This window comes from Sus scrofa, chromosome 6 (genome assembly GCF_000003025.6).
Source record: "Sus scrofa isolate TJ Tabasco breed Duroc chromosome 6, Sscrofa11.1, whole genome shotgun sequence".
Classification (NCBI taxonomy): domain Eukaryota; kingdom Metazoa; phylum Chordata; class Mammalia; order Artiodactyla; family Suidae; genus Sus; species Sus scrofa.
In genome coordinates, this window is record NC_010448.4 from 159796970 (window position 1) to 159821140 (window position 24171).

Below are 24171 nucleotides of genomic sequence, written 5' to 3' on the forward strand. Positions count from 1 at the left end.
AAAATGTATATATGTATACAGAAGTTAGATGTAAAGTGTGTCTTTTATTGTGTGTGTGTGGCATGCGTAAGTTCACAGGCTAAGAGTTAAACTGGAGCTATAACCACTGACCTTTGCCACAGCAACTCGGGAGCCAAGCTGTGTCTGCAGCCTACACCACAGCTCGCAGCAATGCCGGATCCTTAACCCACTGAGTGAGGCTGGGGATAGAACCCATGTCCTCATGGATGCTAGTTGGGTTGTCACCACTGTGCCACCACAGGAACTCCAAAAGTGAATCTCTTAATATAGGCCAAAGAAAGGTGTAAAGCTATAGTTCTAAGACCTCACAAATCCAGTAGGCTAGCAGATAGATAACAGAAATGATCCTTCAGCAAGGTTTGTCCTTCAAATTCCATCTCCTCTAGAGAGAGGTTTGATGTGTCCACTCTACTTGCTTTATAGTTGATGCTCAGTAAGGTTTATTTCTGGCATTAAAAATTGTTGGGATTTTTGGGTGAGTTTATAAATTTGTATACTTCAAAAATAAAGTATACTTTTAAAATTTTAACAGTATATACTGGATGATGACTTGATTGGTCCATAGGTCATTCAGCCAGAAGACTTTGCTATTTAGAACACTCTGATAAGGAAATAATAGCTAAAAATCTCTGTAACAGATATAGATAGAGGTGCTTATATTTAATTTTTAAAGGCAGTTCTATATATAATTGTATGATGAAGCATAATACTCTTATGGACAACTCTTATTAGCTCAAGTATTATTAGGAGAGGAATCACCGAAGAACATGGAATCTCAAATATGATCCCAAATGCTTTAATACTGATACAAAGATCCTTCAGTTGAACAGCAAGCAAGGGAATGTTTAGCCTGTGACCAGATACGGCTTCCCAAGAACCAAATCCTGTGAGGCAGTTGGTCTTCGCAATTCTTGCCAAGGAGAGAGCTGCAGAAAGTCATTTGATCATTTTTTCCTTTTTAAAGGAGGAAAGGTAAGTACAGGTAGACAAAACTCTTCTGGTAAGGATCCCAACACCCTCTTGATTATCAATGCCTATGGGCACTATTCAGTCCTTCCTTTACTTCTGGGTCCTTAACACCTTTGGCTTCTTAACCCAGTCTCTCCTAATTCCCCTGCCTTGGAATGATTCATTTCAGTTTTCAATTGGCATTCACACTTCTTCCTCACTGGTGTTGGTGTTGCCTATGATTCTATTATCAGCTTTTCTTACATATGCACACACTCCCTGGGCAACCACATTTCATTCTGTACCTTCCACAATTACCTAAACATTGTCAGTTCAGAGCTAGGTCACTATGCTCAACTCTTGGTGCTTATTTCCAGTGGCTAAGCTTTATCTAGATACACCACAGTTCAAATCAAACTTCAAGTTGAACAATGCCATCATTTCACTACTACCACAACTCTCACTACCTGCCTTTCTAAAACCTGGTCTCTTCCTACTGTATATTTTGGTTTTGTGAATATTGGTGCTGTTGTCCAGCAATTCAGGTTAAAACCCTGAGTGGCATTAGATACTTTTCAATCTTGTTGCCCTACTACCTAGACTTGGAGAATGGCAATGCTTGTAGGATAAAAGCTCTGAGTACCTTAACCTGGAATTCAATTCAACACTGTACAAAAACAGTATATAAAAGGTGTTAAGTGTTACTATTTGTTGAATATTCAGTGCAACTGGATTAAATGATTCAGAAGAAGCTTTACAATTGAATGCATTCTTTTCTTACAAAGCTGCTAACCAGTCAGATTTCATGTTTATTACTACTTGCTGCTGCTGGAAATAAAAGCTGGAGCTAACATATTTTACTGACTTTGAGTTTTTACCATAATAGCAGTAGCACAAATCTCAGGATCCTCAGAAGAATTACAATCCTGTAGTAAACCAAAACTAAACCACAGAAAAATAGGAAATGGGTATATCAAATTTAATAGCAAAAGGTCACCGGGGGCTACATCCTCCCCATCATTCGTACCCTCTATCCAAATGCATTCTACCCTCATAATTTGAGTACAAACAAGGTTGGTCATACAAAGAGGTCAAAAGCAGCTTTTGGGAAGCATCATCCCTCAAATATGTGGATTACAATTCAAAAAGAGATACAAAACTCAGTACCTCTTTCATTAAAAAAAAAAAAGAAAAAGTGAAGAAACTTGGTGTTAAAAAACAAATCTAAAATATTCCCATAGCTGCCTGGGGAATAGATCTTCATTTGTTCTCCCACACAGATGCTGTCTCCTCCACAGAAGGCCATCTGGACTAAAACCAGACTGAGTCCATTACTCATTCCCTCTCCGGCTCTTCTTGTGGCTTTTCTTAGATCTGAAATGGCAACACATACAAATCATTAACAGCTGTTCGAGGTGCTGGGCAAAGACCTTTGAGGAAGACTGGTGTAACTGCTAACACTGATGGGGGTGGAGATGATACCCAATGTTCTTTAAAAGTGCTTGGTGTTTTAATGTGTAAGAGCAACACTGAGTTAGGCATTACTATCCAAATTTTACCACTGAGGAAATGACCTCTGAGAGGTTTAAAAGTGCACCTAACAGTATGGAGCATATAGAGGTTTCCAATGAAAGCTTATCAAGTGCAAGTGACTTATGCAATGTCACTGAACTGTTAAGTACTGAAAAGTTGGGGCTGAACCCCAGGTCTCTTGAAATTAAAGCTTATGCCCTTATTCAAAACTGCAATCCTATAAGGAAAAACAAAACACAAAATCTATACATAATTCTAATAATTCTCAGGGCAATAGCCCAACTTAGTCCTGATATTAGTAAGAATTCCTAAATATCTCTGAGAATACAAGGAATTTCAGGTCTAACTTAATTGTAATTGAGACTTTAGTTTCTGAATAAATATATTTTATATTTTTTTTCTTTTTAGGGTCACACCTGTGGCACATGGAAGTTCCCAGGCTAGAGGTCGAATTGGTACTCTAGCTGAGGCCTGTGCCACAGCCACAGCCACAGCAACACAGGACCCAAGCTGCATCTATGACCTATACCACAGCTTGTGGCAACATTGGATCCTTAATCCACTGAGCAAAGCCAGGGATTGAACTCGGATCCTCATTGAGACCACATCGGGTTCTTAATCTACTGAGCCACAATGGGAATTCCAAGAGTGAAATTCTTGAGTCAAAATAGAGGTTAATCCTGGAATTTCTGCTGTGGCACAGTGAGTTGAGAATCTATCTGTAGTGGCTTGGGTCACTGTGGAGGCTCAGGGTTTTTTTTTTTTTTTTTTTGGTTTTTATTTGTTTTTGCTTTTTAGGGCCACACTAGCAGCACATGGAATTTCCCAGGCTAGGGGTTGAATCAGAGCTACACCTGCCGGCCTACGCCACAGGAACAAGGCATCTGAGCTGCATCTGTGACCCACAACACAATTCATGCCAACGCCAGATCGCTGACCCACTGAGCGAGGCCAGGGATCAAACCTGCAGCCTCATGGACAATAGCTGGATTCGTTTCCGCTGAAGCCACAACAGGAACTCCAGAGGCTCAGGTTTGATTCACTGGTCCAGCACAGTGGGTAAGAGAATCTGGTATTGCCCCAGCTGCAGCTTGGATTCAGGAATTTCCATGTGCCGTGGGTGCAAGCCATTAAAAAAAAAAAAAGAATAGAGATTAATCCATACCTTTCGGGAGACTTTGAGTGGCTCCTGTGTCTGTGACTACGGTGATGACCTGGGGAAGGAAAGAATGTTGGATGAATGAGATTGTATCCTCCGGTTCCCCCACTGTCATTTCTACTAATTTCTTTCATTGGATTAATATCCTTTTTGGCCTATGCTAGGGAAACCTTGTTGGGAGCACCTCTCTTAACTGGTGTGTGTGATGTGGAGAGGAGAACTGATCCTACTTTGTGTCCGTTCAGGACTTTATGGTGAATTTCACAAACATCACATTGGGTATTTACCACTACTCTTGTTAGGCTTTATTCATATAATTTCAGATGAAAAAACTGAAGCTCATCATCCTATTGGCAACAATTGTGACTGTTACGATGTAAACTCTAATTTTCACATTCTATGTCCACTTCCTTTTTTTCTAGGCAGTAACAAAGTAGAGTACTTCTGTATTGCAGGAGGCTAATTGCTCCTATTATGCTTCTTTGCTAAGGTAACCAATAAATAGTAAAAGGCCCAAAAGCTATACCTGGGGACTTGGAACGGGATCTGTGCCGTCTGTCACGAGACCTGCTACGGTGACGTCTTGGACTCTTGCTCCGATGCCTTTCGCGGCGAGGGGAGGGGCTGTGGAAATTACTGGTCAGACTCTCATGTCTGTCTAACAATAGAAGCACAAGAACACCACCACCCTCCCCAAATCCCCATCTCTCACCACAGGCCACTAAAGAGCCTACCTTCTTCTTTTGGGAGACCGACTCCGCCTATGTGGGAAGAAAAGAGGAAGAAGAACCTTAATAGGTACATTGGATAGTGTAAATTGCAAAAAACTGCCCTAATTCTTTACCCATTTCTGTTACAGATGTCCTTTGTCATGTAACTAACTTTTTAATACCCTCAGATTCAAAGTCTGGGTCATGACTTGCTTTGGTCAGTGGGATGTATGTACATGAGATGCAGATACTGGGAAGACACATGGTTGGGCTTATTTGTTCTTGTATTCTGCCACTGCACACGCCTAACCTAGCCTAGAACGTGACACAGAGAAGAGATGAACTGCTCCAGTCGTCCTAGCTAAGGCCGTCCTATACCAGCCAAAAAACAGCTGAATGCAAAATAGGTGAGTGACCATAACTCATACTCCTTAGAAACTGCCTAAGCCCAGATTAAATCACTTATCACAGACCTGTGAACTAAATAAATGGGAGTTTCATTTTGGCTCAGTGGTTAATGAATCCGACTAGCATCCATGAGGACGCGGGTTCGATCCCTAGCCCCACTCAGTGGTTAAGGATCTGGCACTGCTGTGAGCTGTGGTGTAGGTTGCAGACACGGCTCGGATCCTGAGTTGCTGTGGCTATGGTATAGGCCGTTGGCTGCAGCTCTGATTCAATCCCTAGCCTGGGAACTTTCATATGCCATGGGTGCAGCCTTTAAAAAAAAAAAAAAAAAAAAGATTAAATAAATGTCTGGCACTGAGGTTTTGTGGGTGGTGGTTTTGCAGCAACTAATAAACTGGCCAGCAGACATTCTCCATAAGCTGGCATTTTCCTTCCACAAAGTCCAAGCTTCTGTGCTACAGTGCTTAAAGTCTCCCTGGAAGAGGCCAATGACAAGGGCCTTACCTTCTGGGAGATCGACTCCTGCTCCTCCGATACCGTAGTGTGGGAGAGCGACGGGGCTTGTCCAAGTCTCGGTAACTTCTCCGGCGGTGATCAGGTGATGGCACTCTCTCCAGCTAGAAGAGATGGACTGGGTCAGTCAGTGATCAGCACAGGCTGAGAGCGAGTCATCTAGGAATACAGTTTACACTCTCCTCCCTATCATGTCCCAAACTCCGAGGGACTTTAAAACATAGTAACTTGAACATATACAGGGATAACCCTCAGGATGAACTAGCAAATACAATTATTTCCAGTAATCCCATTATTGTTTAAGTGCTGGTACCATTATTCTGGCATACATGAGAGTAATGAGAGATAAGTAACTATGCTTAGCTCCTTAAGTTGGATTTCCAGAGTTCTTCCTGTGGCACAGTGGGCCAAGAAGCCAACTGCAGGAGCTCCCATCATGGCTCAGTGGTTAACGAACCTGGCTAGGATCCATGAGGATGTGGGTTCGATCCCTGACCCCGTTCAGTGGGTTAAGGATCCAGCACTGCTGTGAGCTGTGGTGCAGGTTGCAGATGCAGCTCAGATCTGGCACTGTGGCTGTGGCGTAGGCCAGCAGCTGTAGCTCCGATTGTACCCCTAGCCTGGGAGCTTCCATATGCCACAGGTGCAGCTGTAAAAAGGGGGGAAAAAAAGAATCTGAGTGCAGAGGCTTGGGTTGCTGTGGAGGTGTGGGTTCGATCTTCTGCCCAGTGCAGTGGATTAAAGGATCTGGCATTGTCACAGCTGCAGCGTAGGTTGCAGTTGTGGCTCAGATTCAGTACTTGCCCTGGGAATTTCCACATGCCTCTAGTGTGGCTGTAAAAATAAAAGAAGTTGGCGTTCCAAGGTGAAAGAAAAGATGCAGATAGAAGGTTAAGTACAAACTCATGATGTACTTTAAGCTTAAAAAAATTTTTCTCCTAGGTCTGTCAAACTGTAAGGGCCTAGAAATACAAAACCCATAGCAATGAGCCCATATCGTGGTCTCTAAATATGATATCCCAATAAATGAAACTAATGGGCTTCTTGGGAAAATGGCTAATTCCAGGTCTGGGCCAGAAGATAACAAGATGTGACTAGAACATATCAGAAAGCAAGGAAGCTGAGACTACTATTGTTGTATTCACAAGTCTGACAAGTTGGGAGATCTCCACTGGCCAAAGATGGGACAATTTGAGCATCAACAAGGACAATTATAGTCCAAAACACCCCAAATAAGCTTAAATTCATGAGTTCAACATTACCAAGGGTAAAAGCTTTCATTCTTGGGAGGATACTACAGAATCAACTCATTATTTTAAAAACTGATAAAGGGAAAATATCTTACCTTTCTTATATAAACTGTACCTATGATAAACTAAATGTTGATTTGGGAGGTTTCTTTTTATAGCAGTGTTACAGGTAACAAATGATGAAGAACTAACTAGTATATAACCATTTTACACCCCGTAATGGATCTAAGCAAAGACAGCAGTGGTTCCTAATATTATCAAAAGATAGACAGACTTTATTCATCCTGGGGGATAAAAACCACAAATCCCATTAAGCCTCTAGACCCAAGAATTAGTTTATAGAAAATGCAAAGGACAGGTGAAAATGTTAAGTGAACTACAGGAACACAATCAGAAGAATACAGATTGTGAAAATCTGTGCAGAATGATATGACTTGATATATTTAAAAACTATAAGAGAAACTGAACAATGGATGAAATAGACTACAAGATACTTGAGATATAAAAACCAGTTACATTTAATGGACCTTGTTTGAATACAAATTCAGACAATTAAAAATGTCGGAATAGCTGGGGAAATGTGAACATCAAATATTTAATGATGCTAAGGAATAACTGTTGATTTGGGGGTTATGTTGGGAAAAGGAGCCCTTTTCTGAAATGTTATGAAATAAATGATGGCTGTGATCTGCTTCAAGGTAACTGATGGGGGACAACTGATAAGAGATGCAGAGGAAACAAAACAGCTGAGTGGACCACTGCTGAAGCTAGGTGATGGGAAGATGGAGGCACATTTTCTCCACTTTGGTATGCAGAAAAAAAGAAAAAGAACGCCTGCTTTTGGTTTACCCACCACAGATGACCACCTCAGCCTTGCCTGGCTTTCAATTCATGAATGATTGTGCTTCCTTTAGCATTCACCTTAAAGGGAGCCTACGAGCTCAGAGCTACACCCCGTCTGCAGTCTCACTATCCACTGATCAGCATTTCTTGTATTTCCTTCTAGCCTTTTTCTGTACATATGTTGTTGCTTAGATTTATTTATATTTTTGCTTTTTAGGGCCACACCTGGGGCATATGGAGGTTCCCAGGCTAGGGGTCGAATCAGAGCTGCAGCTGTCAGCCTACACCACAGCTCACAACAATGCCAGATCCTCAACCCACTAAGTGAGCCAGGGATCCAACCCGAGTCCTCATGGATACTAGCTGGATTGATTCATTTCCGCTGCAACGCAATGGGAACTCCCTGTTGCTTAGATTTTAATCGCAAATGTTTTAGATCCTTTTTTAACTTACCATAAGCATTTCCACATTGTCGTAAACTTTTCATAGTTTCAATGGCTACACAATAGTCTGTTGAATTGATAATAACAGTTTACCTGACTACTCTGATAGATTGCTTATTTTCAACTTTTCAGCATTTTAACAGTGAAAGCATGACCATGCAGTAGGCATTTTTTCCCCTAAACTATGTCTACTCCTTAGTATACTTTCAACTATGAAGAGTATTATTTTTATCCGAAGTATTAGTAGCTTCTACTTATTAGGCAATTATAATGTCATAATTTCATGCCGAGGGCTTTTTGCTTATCATTTCATTTAATACAACAGTCATAAAAGAAAGGTGTCAAAATCTTTGCTTCACAGAAAAGAAAAGAGAGATCATATACTTTGTACAAAATTATACTACTAGTAAACAGCAGAGTTGAAATCTGAATCAAGGTCTACTTCACTCTAAAGCTCATATTCTTAATGACTAAATCTTGTATTTTCTGGTTAAAGAAAGTTAAAAATTAGAGTTTGAAAACAAAAAAGATTATTTCCATTCCGTTTAACTATTCCCCCTCCAACCCTTAAGCTCCCCAGGTGCCTGACCTTCTCGTCTTCTTCTTCCTCCTCTTCACTGGACTCCACATCATCCATGTCCTCTTCTAGAGCACTGACCCGGGGCTCCAGTTGCTCAGCTTCCTCAAGTACATAGCGTTTCTACAGAGAACATAATGAGAGTTATGGGGCCCTGTGATCTCCTCTATGTCCTGAAGCTCCAACATTTGGGCCTTTAGAATGACAGAAAAACTATGGCACAACAGCTGAGGTGATTTCATTTCAAAGACATCCTAGATAGTTCAAGATTTTTCTAAGGAGTTTAGCATGCCTGGAATCTGCACCATTTTTAAGAACCCCTGTAAACAGAGAAATACAAAGCTGAAGGGAGCATCTTCCTTTACTTTGCCTCTATTCCTTGTGATCTTATACTCTAAGGTCACTAGACTATCAATCATTATAGGTATAGCCTTGAATAAAAAAACAAATACAGGCTTTGCACAGAAGGGCCAATAGTTTGAGACTGTGTTGGCTGGTAGTTCTGCTAGGAGAGTCTCAGACCAGAATCTACCCCAACAGAGTTACTGAGGATCAGCCCAGTTTGGGGGTTTGGATCCTCCTCTAAAGTAGTACCAACCCTCTAGACCCAGGATTCAGGGAGTTGTCTACAGTCATGTAATTAAACAAGGCTCAGGATATAAACAATCCATCTCTTGGTTCCATTTTCTCCTGAGATGTGGCTTAGGGGTCCTTACTGAGTGACTAAGGACCTAAAAGGCAAAGGTAAGTTCAAAACTGACAAATGGACTGGCTGGATCATAAGACCCTTTACTATTTTCTGTGCCAAGGACATAAAGTTTGCTGGATAGACATAGAATAAATAGTAATGTTTGTAAGCCATTTTGTTCTCATCTCTAACAAAATTAGGAGAAATGAGACAAAGATGGGATCCACGGAAAGGATCACCACAGTCTGGGATCTAGGACTGAATGAAGGCATCAAGAATCCCTAATGCTCACCAAACTCGGAAGTGACTAAAGTCAGTGTATGAACTCAAGAGTATTTGTGTTTGATAAAATCAGAATTCACTCCAGAATGACTCCATGCCAGTGTCAGGGCACGGAAGAAGCTAAATTACTGACCTATGGGTTGCTTGATAGGAACAGAAATCAAAGCAAAAGGCAGCATATGGGTCACTTCACCTAGGACATAAAGAGGCCCACACCAGAACACAACTCTTGTAATATGATAACACAGTATCAGTCATATTTCAGTTTCTTCTCAGTGAAGTTTGTTTTGTGGTCCTTCCTTCTAGACTCCAGGCAAACTATTTCGTTTGCATTAATATGCTTGCTTCGAGATGATTGGGCATTGGAATCCTTAGCTACAACCTGATTACACTTTATTTTTTCTTTTTAGGGCTGCACTCGCAGCATATGGAGGTTCCCAGGCTAGGGGTTGAGTCGGAGCTACAGCTGCCGGCCTACGCCAGAGCCACGGCAACTTGGGATCCGAGCCTCGTCTGCAACCTACACTACAGCTCACTGCAACGCCGGACTCTTAACCCACTGAACGAGGCCAGGGATCGAACCTGCAACCTCATGGTTCCTAGTTGGATTCACTTCCACTGAGCCACGACAGGAACTTCTGATTACACTTTAAAGTATTCAGATTCTTGCAGTATTTCTAAGAATAATAAAAGGAGCTAAAGATAATAAGTGTGAGAATTGGCCCTGAAAGCAGGTTTCAGGTTTGAAATATCATTCCCTTCGCTACATAGCCTATAGTTGCCAATATGGAAAAGGAGAAATAATTTTCAGGATAATTGTCTAGGATTTTCTGTAACTGAGTCATTGTAGAGAAAGAGCTATTTCACTGCATTTAAGTGTGAGCACTCACCTACCAAGGACCTTCATCCAGCTGGTTAACTGCCTCAATCAAATTTATCTCACCCATTTATCATATATCTGAAATCCATTCTATTCCCCCCTGTTAAGTTTTTCAGACCCCTTTGATCTGCTTTTTTATTGAGGTGAAATTTACATAACACGTAATTAACAATTTCAAAGTGTAAAATTCAGTGCTGGTCCATCATCACCTCTCACTAGTTTAAGTTTTCTTATCACACCAGAGAAACACCCCATACTTATTAAGTAATCACTTCTCATTCCCCCTTCCCCAAATCTCCTGGTAACCACTAACCTGCTTTCTGTCTTTATGTTTGGATATAACATATAAAAAAAGCATACATAATGTGACGTCTGATTGTTACATGATTCCTTTTGGTATGTATCTAGCAAGAAAACAAAATACTTCAAAGCAGGTGGGATACAGCAAACTGCTTCAGAATTACTAAACTGCACTAGCATCAAAAAGGAGACCTGAAGTACTGGATCCTCCCAGTTGGGGTTTCCGTAGTTGCTTAAAACATGTAACAGTTTGCTCCCATTCCCCATCTAAACACTTGTCTCTGGGACCCTTTAGTTAATGCTACAAATTCTTACATAGACTGGAATCAGAGAATAAAAGGGCACTAAAAGCCAAGGACCCTTAGTCTACTGGTATTCCAGTGATTTTCTGCAATACATTTTAGTTTCATTGAGGTGTAACTGATACAAAATACATTTTTTTTATCTTCTCTAAGGCCACACCCATGGCATATGGAGGTTCCCAGGGTAGGGGTCTAATTGGAGCTGTAGCCACTGGCCTATACCACAACCCACGGCAACGCCAGATCTTTAACCCACTGAGCGAGGCCAGGTATCAAACCTACAACCTCTTGGTTCCTAATCGGATTCGTTAACCACTGTGCCATGATGGGAACTCCCAAAATACATTTTGAAAGTACACAACTTGGAGTTCCTGTCGTGGCTCAGTGGCTAACGAATCTGACTAGGAACCATGAGGTTTTGGGTTTAATCCCTGGCTGTGCTCAGTGGGTTAGGGATCCGGCGTTGCCTTGAGCTGTGGTGTAGGTCGAAGACGCAGCTTGGATCCTGCGTTGCTGTGGCTGTGGCATAGGTCAGCAGCTGCAGCTCTGATTTGACCCCTAGCCTGGGAACCTCCATATGCCATGGGTGCGGCCCTAGAAAAAGCAAAAAGACAAAAACCCCCCCCTAAAACAGTGCACAACTTGATGAGTTTTGACAAGTATTATGTATAACTGTAAGCCACTATGGTCATCAACATAATGGATCTATCCACACTACTCAAAAGTTCACTTGTGCTCTTTTGTGATTTCTCTTTCTCTCTCCTCCCTACTCCCTCACCCTGCACCTAGGCAACCACTGATCTTTTTTGTCACTATGGTTTACATTTATTAGAACAGAATTATACAGTACTTACCATTTTTTGTCTTTTTCACTCAGCACAATTATTTTGTGATTCATCTGTGCTGTTGTTTATCAAAAGTTCATTTTTGCTGCTGAGTAGTACCATTATATGGACATATCACAATTTGTTTATCTAGTCGATTGATGATTAGATTATTTCCAGTTTTGGGCCATTACAAATAAAGCTGTTATGGGGAGTTCCTGTCACAGCTCAGCAGAAACGAACCCGACAAGTATTCAGGAGGATGCAGGTTCGATCCCTGGCCTCACTCAGTGGGTTAAGGATCTGGTGTTGCTGTGATCTGTGGCATAGGCTATAGCTGCAACTCCAATCCCGTGTTGCTGTGGCTGTGGTGTAGGTGGCAGCTGCAGCTCTGATTTGACCCCTTGCCTGGAAAGTTCCATATGCCATGGGTGAGGCCCCAAACAGATCAAAAACAAAAAATAAAAAAATAAAGCTGTTATGATTATCTGTACTTAAGCCTTTGTGTGGACATGTGCTTTCATTTCTAAAGTAAATACCTAGGAGTGGAACAGCTGGATTAAGAACACCAAACTTTTCAAAGAGGTAGTACTTTTTATACTGGCCCCATTAGGATACGGAGACTTCTAGTTCCTCCACATCCTCTCTGATACCTGATCTGGCCAGTCTGATTTTACACATTCTACTAGGTATGTGGTGTATATCACTATAATTTTAATTTGCATTCCCTGATGACTAATTGTATGGAACACCTTTTTATGTGGTATTGGCCAACTATATATTTTCTTTGGTAAAATGTTTGTTAGAATCTTTTGTTCATTTTTCTGTTGGGTTGTTCTTGTTATTAGGTTATGTGGATATATGTAATACATACTCTTCCAGTCTGTGGCTTGCCTTTTTAGTTCTGTAATCATGTCTTCTGAAAAGCCCGTTTTAAATTTTTATAAAGGCCAATTTTTAATGAGTAATTTTTTTATGTCCTATTACAGAAATCTGTCAAACCCAAGGTCATTAAGATTTTCACCTACGTTTTTCTTAAGCTTTATACTCTTAGCTTTTCTAAGTCTATTATCCCCTTCAAGTTTATTTTTATATATAATGTGAGCTAAGGACAGAGATTCATTTATTTCCATATGGCTATTCAATTGTTTCAGCACCATTTGTGGAAAGGACTATCCTTTCTCAACTGTATTGCCTTGACATCTCTGCAGAAAACCACTGACCATACATATGTGCACTATTCCTGGTCCCTTCCTTATGAAATCCACAGACCCTCAGAAATGCTTGCATTATATTTAGACTGGAGAGAGAAAAAGCATCTTGAAAACACAAGCATATTTTCACAATTAGCTTCTTGAAACTGCAGAGCTAAGTCAATCTCAGTTCTAATTATTGTGGTGACTTTCCGCAGGTTATCAAATACCTTTGAAAGTTTAAAGTTCCTCCTCTGTAAAACCAAGAAGTCAAATAAACCTACCTCAATAGCTTGTTGTGAAGAATTAAAAAGAAGGCATGTAAAGTGCCTAGCAGTGTTTTTGGCAACTAATGCATGTTTAATTCATGTTAATAATCATTATAATCATTATTATGATTATTAGTTAAAAGCCAGGGAAAATTCTTTTGGGATTTCGATTGGAACCAAATTCAATCTATAGATTAATCTGGAAGAACTGACAACTTAACAATTCTGTCATGGTATAAGACATACCATGGACATGATATATTTCTCCATTTAATCTTCTTTAATTTCTCTCAGTAATGCAATGTTTTATAGTTTTAAGTATACATCTTATACATCTTTTGACAAAATTATCCTCAATTATTTTATATTTTTTGATGCAACTGTAAATGGTATCTATCTATTTCATTTATTTAGGCCACACCTGTGGCATGAGGAAGTTCCTGGTCCAGGAATCAAACCCAGTCACAGCAGAGACCTGGGCCACAGCAATGATAACACTGGATATCTAACCTGCTGAGCTACAAGGGAAATGCTGGTATCTTTTAAAATAAAATTTCAAATTCCAGATTATTTATTGCTAGTGTATACAACTGATTTTTGTAGACTGACCTTGCACCCCACAATTCTGCATAAGCAGATGAAGAGGTAAACAAACTGGTCTATCCATATAATGCAAGACTATTCAGCAATAAATGAAATTAAAACACTACTAATGCAGGAGTCTAGTAGTGTTGTGGACTCAGCAGGTTAAGAATCCGACTGGTATCCATTAGGATGCCGGTTTGATCCCTGGCCTCACTCAGTGGGCTAAGGATCAGGCACTGCTGCAAGCTGTGGTATAGGTTGCAGATGTGGCTCAGATCTGGTGTGGCTGTGACTGTGGATAACAGCCGCAGCTTCAATTTGACCCCTAGTCTGGGAACTTTCATATGCCACAGTTGCGGCCCAAAAAACACAAAAGAAACCACCATTGATGCATGATCAACATGGATGAGTTTCAAAATAATTACGCTGAGTGAGGAAAGACAACAAAAAAAGCATATACTGTGTTAATTCCAAAATGCAAACCAATCTATTGTGACAAATAGCATACTAGTGGTAGTGGTTGCTTAGGGGAGAGATAGAGAAGTGGGAGAGAAAGATTATACGAAATGAGAAAACTTTTGGGGGGGGGATAGCTCTGTTCACTATTCCTGATTGTGATGATATAGATTCCACTCAGAAGCAGGTCTCAGAATTCCCTGTCAGTCATCTCTTCACTATAAACCTATTCCCTTTCTCTTTAGGCTGCCTACTAGTTTCTCTTTTCTCTTTGTACTTTACAACAGTAATTTTAAAATCATATACTGTAAAACTCATACTTGAAAGATGCTTCACGGACAATCATATCTCACTAGGAAGTGGAAGTAGCACAATAAATTTGTATTTAAGATAGGTCAGTCTCCCATTCCTGACCTTCCTTTTAAATGTTTTATATCTTATATTTTTTTTTTTTTAGGACCACATCTGCAGCATATGAAGTTCCCAGGCTAGGGGTCGAATTGGAGTTGCAGCTGCCAGCCTACACCACAGTCACAGCAACGCCAGATCCTAGCCACGTCTGCAACCTACATCACAGGTCACAGCAACATTGGATCCTTTAACCCACTGAGCAAGGCCAGGGATCAGACCCATGTCGTCATGGATACTAGTCGGGTTCGTTACTGCTGAGCACAATGGGAACTCCTATATCCTGTATTTTTATATGGAGATCAATTTGAAAAACTGCTCACAAAGCTTAAAAACCTACTCTTCTACAACCTCCTTAATATATTTTAGAGAACAAAGTTTTCTTATATTATTCACTTTTAAAACCCTACCCTTCAAATACTTATCTGTTTTCCTCTCACTCCCAAACTCCTATCTTTTTCATAGACACGAACACTGCTTATTAAGAAGACCCTGATTAAAAAAAAACCAACCTGATAAAAAATGGGCAGAACTGAATAGACTTTTTTTCAAAGAGGACATGCTTATGGCCAACAGACACATGAAAGATACTCAACATCACTGATAACCAGGAAAATGCAAATCAAAACCACAATGAGCTATCACCTCATACCTGTTCAAAAAAAAAAAAAAACAAAAACAAAAAACTGCTGATAACAAATGTTTGCAAGGATGTGGAGAAAAGAGAACCCTTGTACATTACTGGTAGGAATGTAAATTGGTGCAAACACCAAAAACATTATAGAGGTTTCTCAAAAAAAGAAAAACAAAAAAAAAAAAGAAAATTGTTGGTTTATGACCCAACAATTTTACTCCTCGTTATTTGCCTGAAAGAAACAAAAACACTAATGTGAAAAGATACATGCACCCAAACGTTCACAGCAGCGTTATTTAAACTGCCAAGACATGAAAGCAACCTAAGTGTCCATCAGCAGATGAGCAGATAAAGAAGATGTAGTATAATACAATTCAGCTATAAAAAAGAATGAAATTTTGTTATTTGCAGCAACATGGATGGACTTTGAGGGTATTATACTAAGTGAAATCAATCAGAGAAAGAAAAATATTGTATGATATCACTTATGTGCGGAATCAAAAAAGCAATAAACTAGTGAATATAACAGAAGCAGACTCTTAAACAAAAACTAGTGGTTACTAGTGGGGAGAGGGAAGCGGGGTAGGGGATAGTGGATTAAGTCATACAAATTATTATGTACAAAATAAGCTACAAGGATATACCATACAACACAGTGAATATAATCAATATTTTATAACTATAAATGGAGTATAACCTTTAAAAATTATGACTGACTACACTGTATACCTATAACTTACACAGTGTTATACATCAATTACATTTCAATTAAAAAAAAAAATGAAGATCCTGAGATCCATGGTGTTTTACTGCATATGTGTGTAAAGGAATTTTTGTACACATTTTATTGTGTACTGTGTATTGGGTATGTATGACCTTTATTTCTTACCTGTAGCCGGGGAAGAATGATATCACAGACTCTCTCACTGTGCAGTAGTTCATCAATAAACTCATCTACATGCATCAGTTCAAACTCTGAAAGAAAAATCATAAGGCTCAAGCAACTCAGAAATAAATTTAAATAACCAAAAAGTAAAACAAGTTTAAGACTCTTTATGTAAGTGAAGAGTACTTGGTATAGAAAATGTGAATTCTTTGCAGCTTCCCTTTGTCTGCACATTCACTAATAAAACTATTGTAGTATGGCAATTGCACTGAAAGGACTGCTGTCAAACCTGGGCTCAAACTACAGCCCCAATGACAAGCCCATGTCTTCATTCATTCAGTTCTCCTTTATTGAGGCCATTTATGGGTCATGCGTCTTCTAGGAGCTGGAGATAAAGGGATAAATAAAGCTGTCCCAATTAACAGGAGAGACAAACACAGAGTCCAGAAATATAAAGAGGTGATGTTCTTGAACAAAACTTGTAACTCAAGTGCAATTTCTCACATGAACCCACTAAGTTTCTGAATACAGAATATGTCTCTTTTCCCCTGGCTGAGTCAGAAAATTATTTTTTAAATTGACATATAATTGACTTACAATATTAGTTCTAGGTGTACAATATAGTGATTTGATATTTTTGAGAATCATGTGTCTCTTATGGTCAGTAGAGCACCAGTTCTGCAGAATTTCTACAGTAAACATCACCTTAGTCCTGCAGTTGCCAACCAAGGATGTTGCCCCCTGCAACTAGTGGCCGTGTTACTGGCCTCTAGTGGGTAGAAGCCAGGGGTGCTGCTAAACATCCTACAATGTACTAATTAGCTTCTCACAACAAAGAATCATCTGGCCCAAAGTGTCAAGGTTGAAAAACCCTATCTTAGTGTAACGTAACATAGTTATAAATAAGTAATTTCAGGATGGCCATGACCACGTCCATCTTGTTTACCATGTTATTTCCAGTGCAGAGCACAGTACCTAGCATGACACTGTCATTTAATAGATATTTATTCAATGAATGAATAAGTTAATTTAAAGAATAATACCAAATTCTTAATCTTCTACTGCTTAATGTTATTTTGATAGAATAAAAGCAAATAGTACTAATCTTTTGTTTTGATATTAAGTGAGAAAAGATTTTGATTACAGTCTCTGAATTGCATGTTACCACAAAATATGTCTCTTTGTAAAAGGTATGGAGCTGCCCCTCCTGGATATACTTATTATTTTTCAGAGGGATTCTTATATAAGTATGAGCACACTCAGTCTATATACTGCAGGATATTGTACAAGAGAGGTCAGGAGAAAGAACTGTGGGGGTGTAACATAAGGAAAACTAACTTCGGGAGGACTGGGGAAGAAATTTATAAAGAAGGTCATTTGGGAGCTAGATCTTATGGGCTGGAGCACATGACGCAAGGCCAGGATCAACAGAAGTTGCAGCTGGAAAGACGGGCAGATGGGCAGCTGGTGAGGCAGACTAGTAGTCTACTGGAGGGAGATGGAGGACCTGAATGAAGACAGTAACGAGCTACACTGAGAGAAGCACTCACAATGCATCTGACAACATGATGCTAGAGACACTGGTGAAATAAAAACTGGCTCAGGAATGACACTTGGCACCATACTCACCCCCATTTCGGTTCTGGCTCTTGATTTTTCGATAGTCATTGTACAGAGGCTCCAAGTACTTGTAGCAATCAATGGCAGTGCCTGTCAACCTCATGTAAAGTGCTCCCAACATGCGGACATACCTGACAGAGAGATGACAGTCAAACAACAGGCCATCCTAAAAAGTTTCTGAATTTTACAACCAACTTGTCTCATGACAGTAGTGGATAAACAAGTTCTTTCTTCTCTTTCTCTCTCTCTCTCTTTTTTTTTTTTACTTTTTAGGGCCACACCCACAGCATATGGAGGTTCCCAGGCCAGGGGTCAAATCAGAGCTCCAACTGCCAGCCTATGGCACAGCTCAGAGCAATGCCAGATCCTTAACCCATTGACCAAGGCCAGGGATAGAACCTGCATCCTCATGGCTCCTAGTCGGGTTTGTTAACAGCTGAGCCATGAAGGGAATTCCAAGTTCTTTCTTCTCTTAATTTTAGATGCAGCACAGGGCAGTAGACAGATAACTAAAATATGGAGACTTAGGTTCAATCTCCCATTTGACCACTCACTGGTTATGGTGGCTTGGGACATATTGCTCAACTTTGAAAGTCTATTATACCATATGTAAAACTAAGATACAACCGATTCACCTCATGGAATTATTTTAAGGATCAAATAAGATACTGAATTTAACAAGAGAAAGTTTTAAGATTTACCTACTAGCAATACAGCAACTAATTCACATAGATATGAATACATAAATTATTGCTAGGAAGCAGAATGTCGGTTATGGAAAAAAGTCATCTAGGTCAAATTCTGATTCCATTATTTACTAACTTTTTTAACACTGAGCAATTTACGTGCTTTCTCAATCCCTGTAAAATGTAGATTATAGTCCCTAATTTGATGGCTTGGAGTATTAAGTTAAAAATGCCTGGGAGTTCCCACTGTGGTGCAGTGGGTTAAGAAGCCAATAGCAGTGGCTCAAGTCACTGTGGAGGTGTAGGTTCGATCCCCAGGCTGGAACAGTGAGTTAGAGGATCCGACGCTGCCAAAGCTGCAGCTTGGATTCAATACCTGGCCCAGAAATTTCCATACACCATGGGTGCAGACATTAAAAAAAAAAAAGTCTGTAAAGTGCTAAGCAAGCATACAGCACATGATAAGTGCCTAAGAAAAGTTAGCTATTTTCTAGTGGTTAATGTCTGTAAGATTCCCCTTTTCCCTTTTTCCTATGTCCCAATTACCCACTCAAATTTCCACTTGGATAATTAGTAGGCATTTGAAACTTAACAGTTTCTTCATATGAAAAACAGACTAGAGTGGAAAGAATATGGATTCTGAAGCCGGTTTTACCACTTACCACTTTTTGACCTCAGGGAAATCAATCTCTCTGTGCCTACATTTCCCTCCCCCATATAATGGGGATAATAATTTTACAGGTTTATTGTGAAGGTTAAATAAAGGTTTGTTGTGATGGTTAAATATTATACACAAATCCTTAGAATAGAAGGTGGTGGATAATAAGCTATTATTATCTGTCTCCTGTACTTGTCTGCGAGCTCCTTGGGAATGGATAATAATATGAGCATCTGATGTTCTGGGGCCTATACTATGCAACAGGCACTGTGTCGTGAGATCTACAACACTATCTTCCTTAATCCTCACATCTATCCTGAGTTGGTATTATTGCTTCCATTTTATAGGTAAAGAAAACAAAACTGAAAAGTAACTTCTCCAAGGTCACAGCTAATAAGTAACAAGGTCTGGACATGAACCTACATTTAACACCAAAGTTTCCCCCTTCTTTACCACACTAGGTTGTTTTCTTCGTCCTTAAGTATTCAGTGCTAGAAATACATCAGGCACTCACTTCTGCTTAATACTCGTTCAGAGAGATCATGAAATTTTGGGGGAGGGGAAAAGTCACCAAGACTGAGAAAGTAAAGGAGAAGATCAATACAATCAAAACAGACAAAACACAAACTCTAGAGGCTCAAGAGCAAAATCCTAGAGTGGAACTCTGTGGAATTCACTCCTCTTAACCAAAGCCAATTCTGGACCACTGAAATTGAAGTAGTTATATTAGCTAGTCAACATTTCACTTACTTGAAATCTTCATTTTTGATAAACTCTACAATGATATCCTTCTCGGGCTGAATCTGAAGCATCTTCAAGGTCAAACACAGGAAGGGAGTTGGCTTTATGTTGCCACCATAGACACCACCCACGAACCTTAATTCCATGGCTTTATCAACTACAAGTTCAGCTAAAACAAAACAAAACAGATAAAGTGGCATCTCAGATACATTAGGACTTAGCTTTTTCAGGCTTGAAGTGGAGAGTAGTTCCTTAAAGGTTTGATTCTCCTGAATATTCAGTAACAGTTTAATATTAGGATAACAAGTGTGCAAGAGTAATTAATAATAACAACAGTAGCTAATATACACCAAAAGATTATTATATGAGTAATTAATAATAATAACAACAGTAGCTAATATACACCAAAAGATTATTATATGCCAGGTACTCTGCCAAGCACTTCATATTATCTCATTTAATCTTCGCAACAAGCCATAAGATAGGTTCTAGCACTGCCTTTGTTTTCAGCTAAGGAAAATAAGGGCCAGGAAAGGTTACGTGACTTGCTTAATGTCCACAGCCAGAATGTGTCAGGGCCTGGATTTCAATCCCGGCAGTCTAACTTCATAGTCCATGCCTGTCACCACCATGTTAGGGGAAAAACCACCAGATCAGGAGTTAGAAGAAAAAAAGATAACACTTTATCTAGAGCATGAGGATAATAACCTTCCAATATTGCTGTCAAAATTAAACGTCAGCTGTGTGAACTGGAACAAGTCATTTCACCTCTCTTTGAGGTATTATTTGAGGTATTATCGGAATAATTTGAGGTATTATTCCAAATTTGAATAATAAAAGTACAACGTTAAGGCCTATAGTGAACTCAAATGAGACAATACGAATACATGATAATACTTACTTGACACACAGCAAATGTTAGACACTATTAATGGGAAATCACTTTATAAATCAAACTTCAAGTTCCTTTAGTATAAATTCTATATTAATTCATTCCACATTACAGTTGGCAACTTAAAGTTAGGTACCAAGTGCTAGAGATAACAGGTAAAGAAGGACACAGTGCTCTTAAGGAGTTTACAGTCTGGCAAAGCAGAAAGCATTGAAAACATAATTTAATTTAAAATGGGATCAGTATTTGAAAGATACGGAAATCAATGAAAATATATGACAAGGGAATGTAACCTAGTGTTGGGGGAAAAGGTCACGAGTTGCCTTTTGAAACATATTGAGTTGGCACGTTTTAGAATTAGATTCATATAAATTTGGGCTGAAGAGATCAATTTGAAGGCATCTATATGTAGGCTGTAACTGTGGTATGGAGATCATCTAAGGAAAAAACTATGGAATGAGAAAAGGCCCGCGGAGCAAACTTATTTGACTCCAAAATTTAATGGCAACTCATAAAAACAGTATGAATCTTCTGTGGACAAACTGGCAGGAGCGGTAACAACAGCACTGGAGTGGTTAACAGTGGTAACAATTAGCACCACCCCTACTAATTCCTGAGTACTTTCTATTAACATATACTGTAACCATACCAAACACTTTTTATACATTATTTCACTTAATCCTTAGAACAAACCTTCAACCTTTGAGGTGGATATTATTATGTTCCTCTTACAATGGTGGAACAGTGAACAAAAAAGGAGCCAGAATTCAACAAAGATCAGACTGCCTGGAAGGTTTCTCTGAAGAGCTTCTATTCATACCAGGACCGGAATGTGGAAATAGTGCAAACGGGCCAGATTTAGGGATAATAAGATCATGAATTTGGTTTCAGGCATATTCACGTTCCTTTAAGATCTTCAGGGTCCCTGAACTTTTAACACTGTTTGGAACCTAGCAAGATACCATTAAACATGGAATGACTCAAAGAACCAAACTGACACCCTTCAGAATAAAGGCCCTATCAGACCCATTTGGGTCCCCAAAGCCCAACACAAGACTAGGCACAGAGTGGGCACTCAGATTTTTCTGAAAGACTGAGATTCCCTCCAGTCCCACCCTCCGGGACCAGTCCCCCCCCACCCCGGGACCAGTCCCATTCGACAGGTTAGAACTGGGCCACGGGACGCCCAGGGCTGGTGGGGGAAGGGGGGGGTCGACGCGCTCTTGCTCACCCGTAAGGCCAAAGCACTCCTCCTTCCAATACTTGGACTCATAGATTCGAGTCCGAATGATCTTCTCCACCAGATACTGAGGGTTGGTGCCGTGGATGCTGTGCGCATCCTTTACCGTACGGTTCGCCATTTTAGAACCCCTTCGGTTCTACTTCCGTCGACTCCTTTAGTACGTCACATCCAGGTTAAAAAAAAGCAACAACAACCCGAGAGGGCCTGAGAAAGTTGGAGGAAGTCTCACTGAACAGCTTAGCCGATCCTCTTGAAACCGGAATCGCTTCTGCTTCAGGAACTTCCGTGAATCGCGTCGCGACCGAGGCCCAGGGCACGTTGGCGGAAGTACGTCACGCGTCCCCTCCCTAGATGGGCGGGGCCGGAGGGCAGGCTGCTGACGGAACGTGGAGACAGCCTAGGGGCGGGGCCTCGGCTTTTGGCGCGAATTTCCTTTTCCTCACCTTCTTTGGATTCCTAGCTAGGCGCCAGTTTCGGCTCTGTTGCACGACTGGCAGCTGCGAGAAGAGTCCAGCTGGGCAGTTTAGATTTGCTGCAACTCCATGAGCTCCTGAAGCGGAGACGGTGGGAAGCGTTAGGCTTGCGCCAGCTCGAGCAAGCTTCGGCCCCCGGTGAGTGTGGCGTCCCGCGGGCGGGAGAGTTCTCGGCGGACTCATTCAGACGTTGATCCATTCAGCAGATACTTCCTAAGCGCCTATTAAGTGCCAGGTACTGTTCTGAGCCCAGTAGGAGCATTTTTCTTTCCACCTTTGGATTTCTGAAGGCTCCCTTGCTCTGTCGGGGACTGCGAGTTTGCAGTGGGGAAGCCGGAAGCCAACAGCAGAGAAGCATGTACGCTCTTGTCCTCAGCACCCTGAGACCTAGTAATGACCTGAAACATATGAACCTTCTATCTGCATGGTATTCGCATCTTTTCCTCCTTTCGGCGGAGTGTAACAAGCACCACGGGGAAGGCGGAACAGCAGAAGTTATTATCCGATTTTACGGTGTAGCAGTTCGCAGAGAGATTTGTCTAAGTCCCTTTTCGTGACTAAGCGGCCTGAGTTCCTACCTAAGTCCCAGATGAGCTGCTCTTAACTGCTAGGCTCTCTCGTATCCACCTTCTTTCCAGGAGGAGAGTGCTATGGCCCCTGCTTTACTTTCTCTAGTCTAACCCCGGAATAAAAGGGCCTTCTATTTTTGACAGTTGAAAAAAGGATTGGACTTAAAAGTCATGAGATGCGAGATTCTTACCCTAGGCTACTAATCTGCAAAATTGTAATGATTAGATATGTCAGTTTTCGATTTTAATTTTCTATAAAACTGATACCCTCTTCCCTGCTGTATTGGGTGCTTGAGATGGCCATTGGAGGTTTCTGATGTTAGATTTTGTTTATCAAGTCCCTCTGCAACAGTTTTTAATGTAACAAAGGGCAATATGTGGACTTTAGAAGATTTATTAATTCCCTGAAATTGAATGCAGAATGTTGTTTGAATTGTATATATTTCATAACATTCAAATAATTTTTTAAAATAAAGAAAGGAGGAATTCCCGTCATGGCACAGTGGAAATGAATCCAACTAAGAACCATGAAGTTGCAGTTCGATCCCTCGCCTTGTTCAGTGGGTTAAGGATCCGGAGTTGCCTTGAGCTGTGGTGTAGGTGTAGGTCCGAGACGCGGCTGGCTCAGATCCCACATTGCTGTGGCTGTGGCGTAGGCCAGCGGCTGTATATCCGATTAGACCCCTAGCCTGGGAACTTCCATATGCCGCGAATGCAGCCCTAAAAAGCAAAAAAGGAAGAAAGGAACCACTGTCCCTTAGAAATAAACCTAGGGGATAAGGGAGTGGCAGAGTGAATTATCTTCAGTAATCCTAGAGTAGTTTTGCCTAACACAGATTGGATTTGGATGATTATTAAATGGTTTTTGAATTGGTTGAATAAAAGGAAGTTTCTGTTATTATCCCCATTTTGTGGGTAAGGAAATTGAGGCCCATTGGACCTCTCAGTCAGTGAAGCCTGGCTTATTGTAATAAGCACACCAGAAGTTGTCTCTCTTAGACATGTATTAACATTATCCACTTTCACACAAGCTGTTCTAAGGGGAAGTTGAGTAGTCATTGGAGAGTTCTCTTGTGGTACAGTGGGTTAGGGTCCGGTGTTGTCACTGCTGAGGCTTACATTGGATCCCTGGCCTAGGAACTTGCATGTGCTGGGACAAAAAAAAAAAGAGTAGTCT

At 40.5% G+C, this 24171-nt stretch overlaps 1 protein-coding gene and 1 long non-coding RNA gene across 6 annotated transcripts in view; one reads left to right on the forward strand and one right to left on the reverse strand.

The window, feature by feature from the left end:
• PRPF38A lies at window positions 1723–22283 on the reverse strand. Its single transcript, XR_002345201.1, has 10 exons — window positions 21941–22283; window positions 19827–19986; window positions 17742–17863; window positions 16116–16201; window positions 8418–8528; window positions 5284–5396; window positions 4396–4422; window positions 4188–4285; window positions 3668–3716; window positions 1723–2343 (listed from the first exon to the last, which is right to left on the reverse strand). It is a non-coding gene; the product is annotated as a pre-mRNA processing factor 38A (long non-coding RNA).
• ORC1 (origin recognition complex subunit 1) overlaps window positions 22333–24171 on the forward strand; it is a 33005-nt gene continuing 31166 nt past the window's right edge. Inside the window, exon 1 of one of the 5 annotated variants that reach the window (XM_005665420.3) lies at window positions 22333–22660. The gene's annotated coding sequence lies outside the window, so the exon portion shown is untranslated. The remainder of the gene's footprint in view (window positions 22661–24171) is intronic. The other 4 variants (XM_005665419.3, XM_013999391.2, XM_005665426.3 and 1 more) reach the window with 4 other exon arrangements.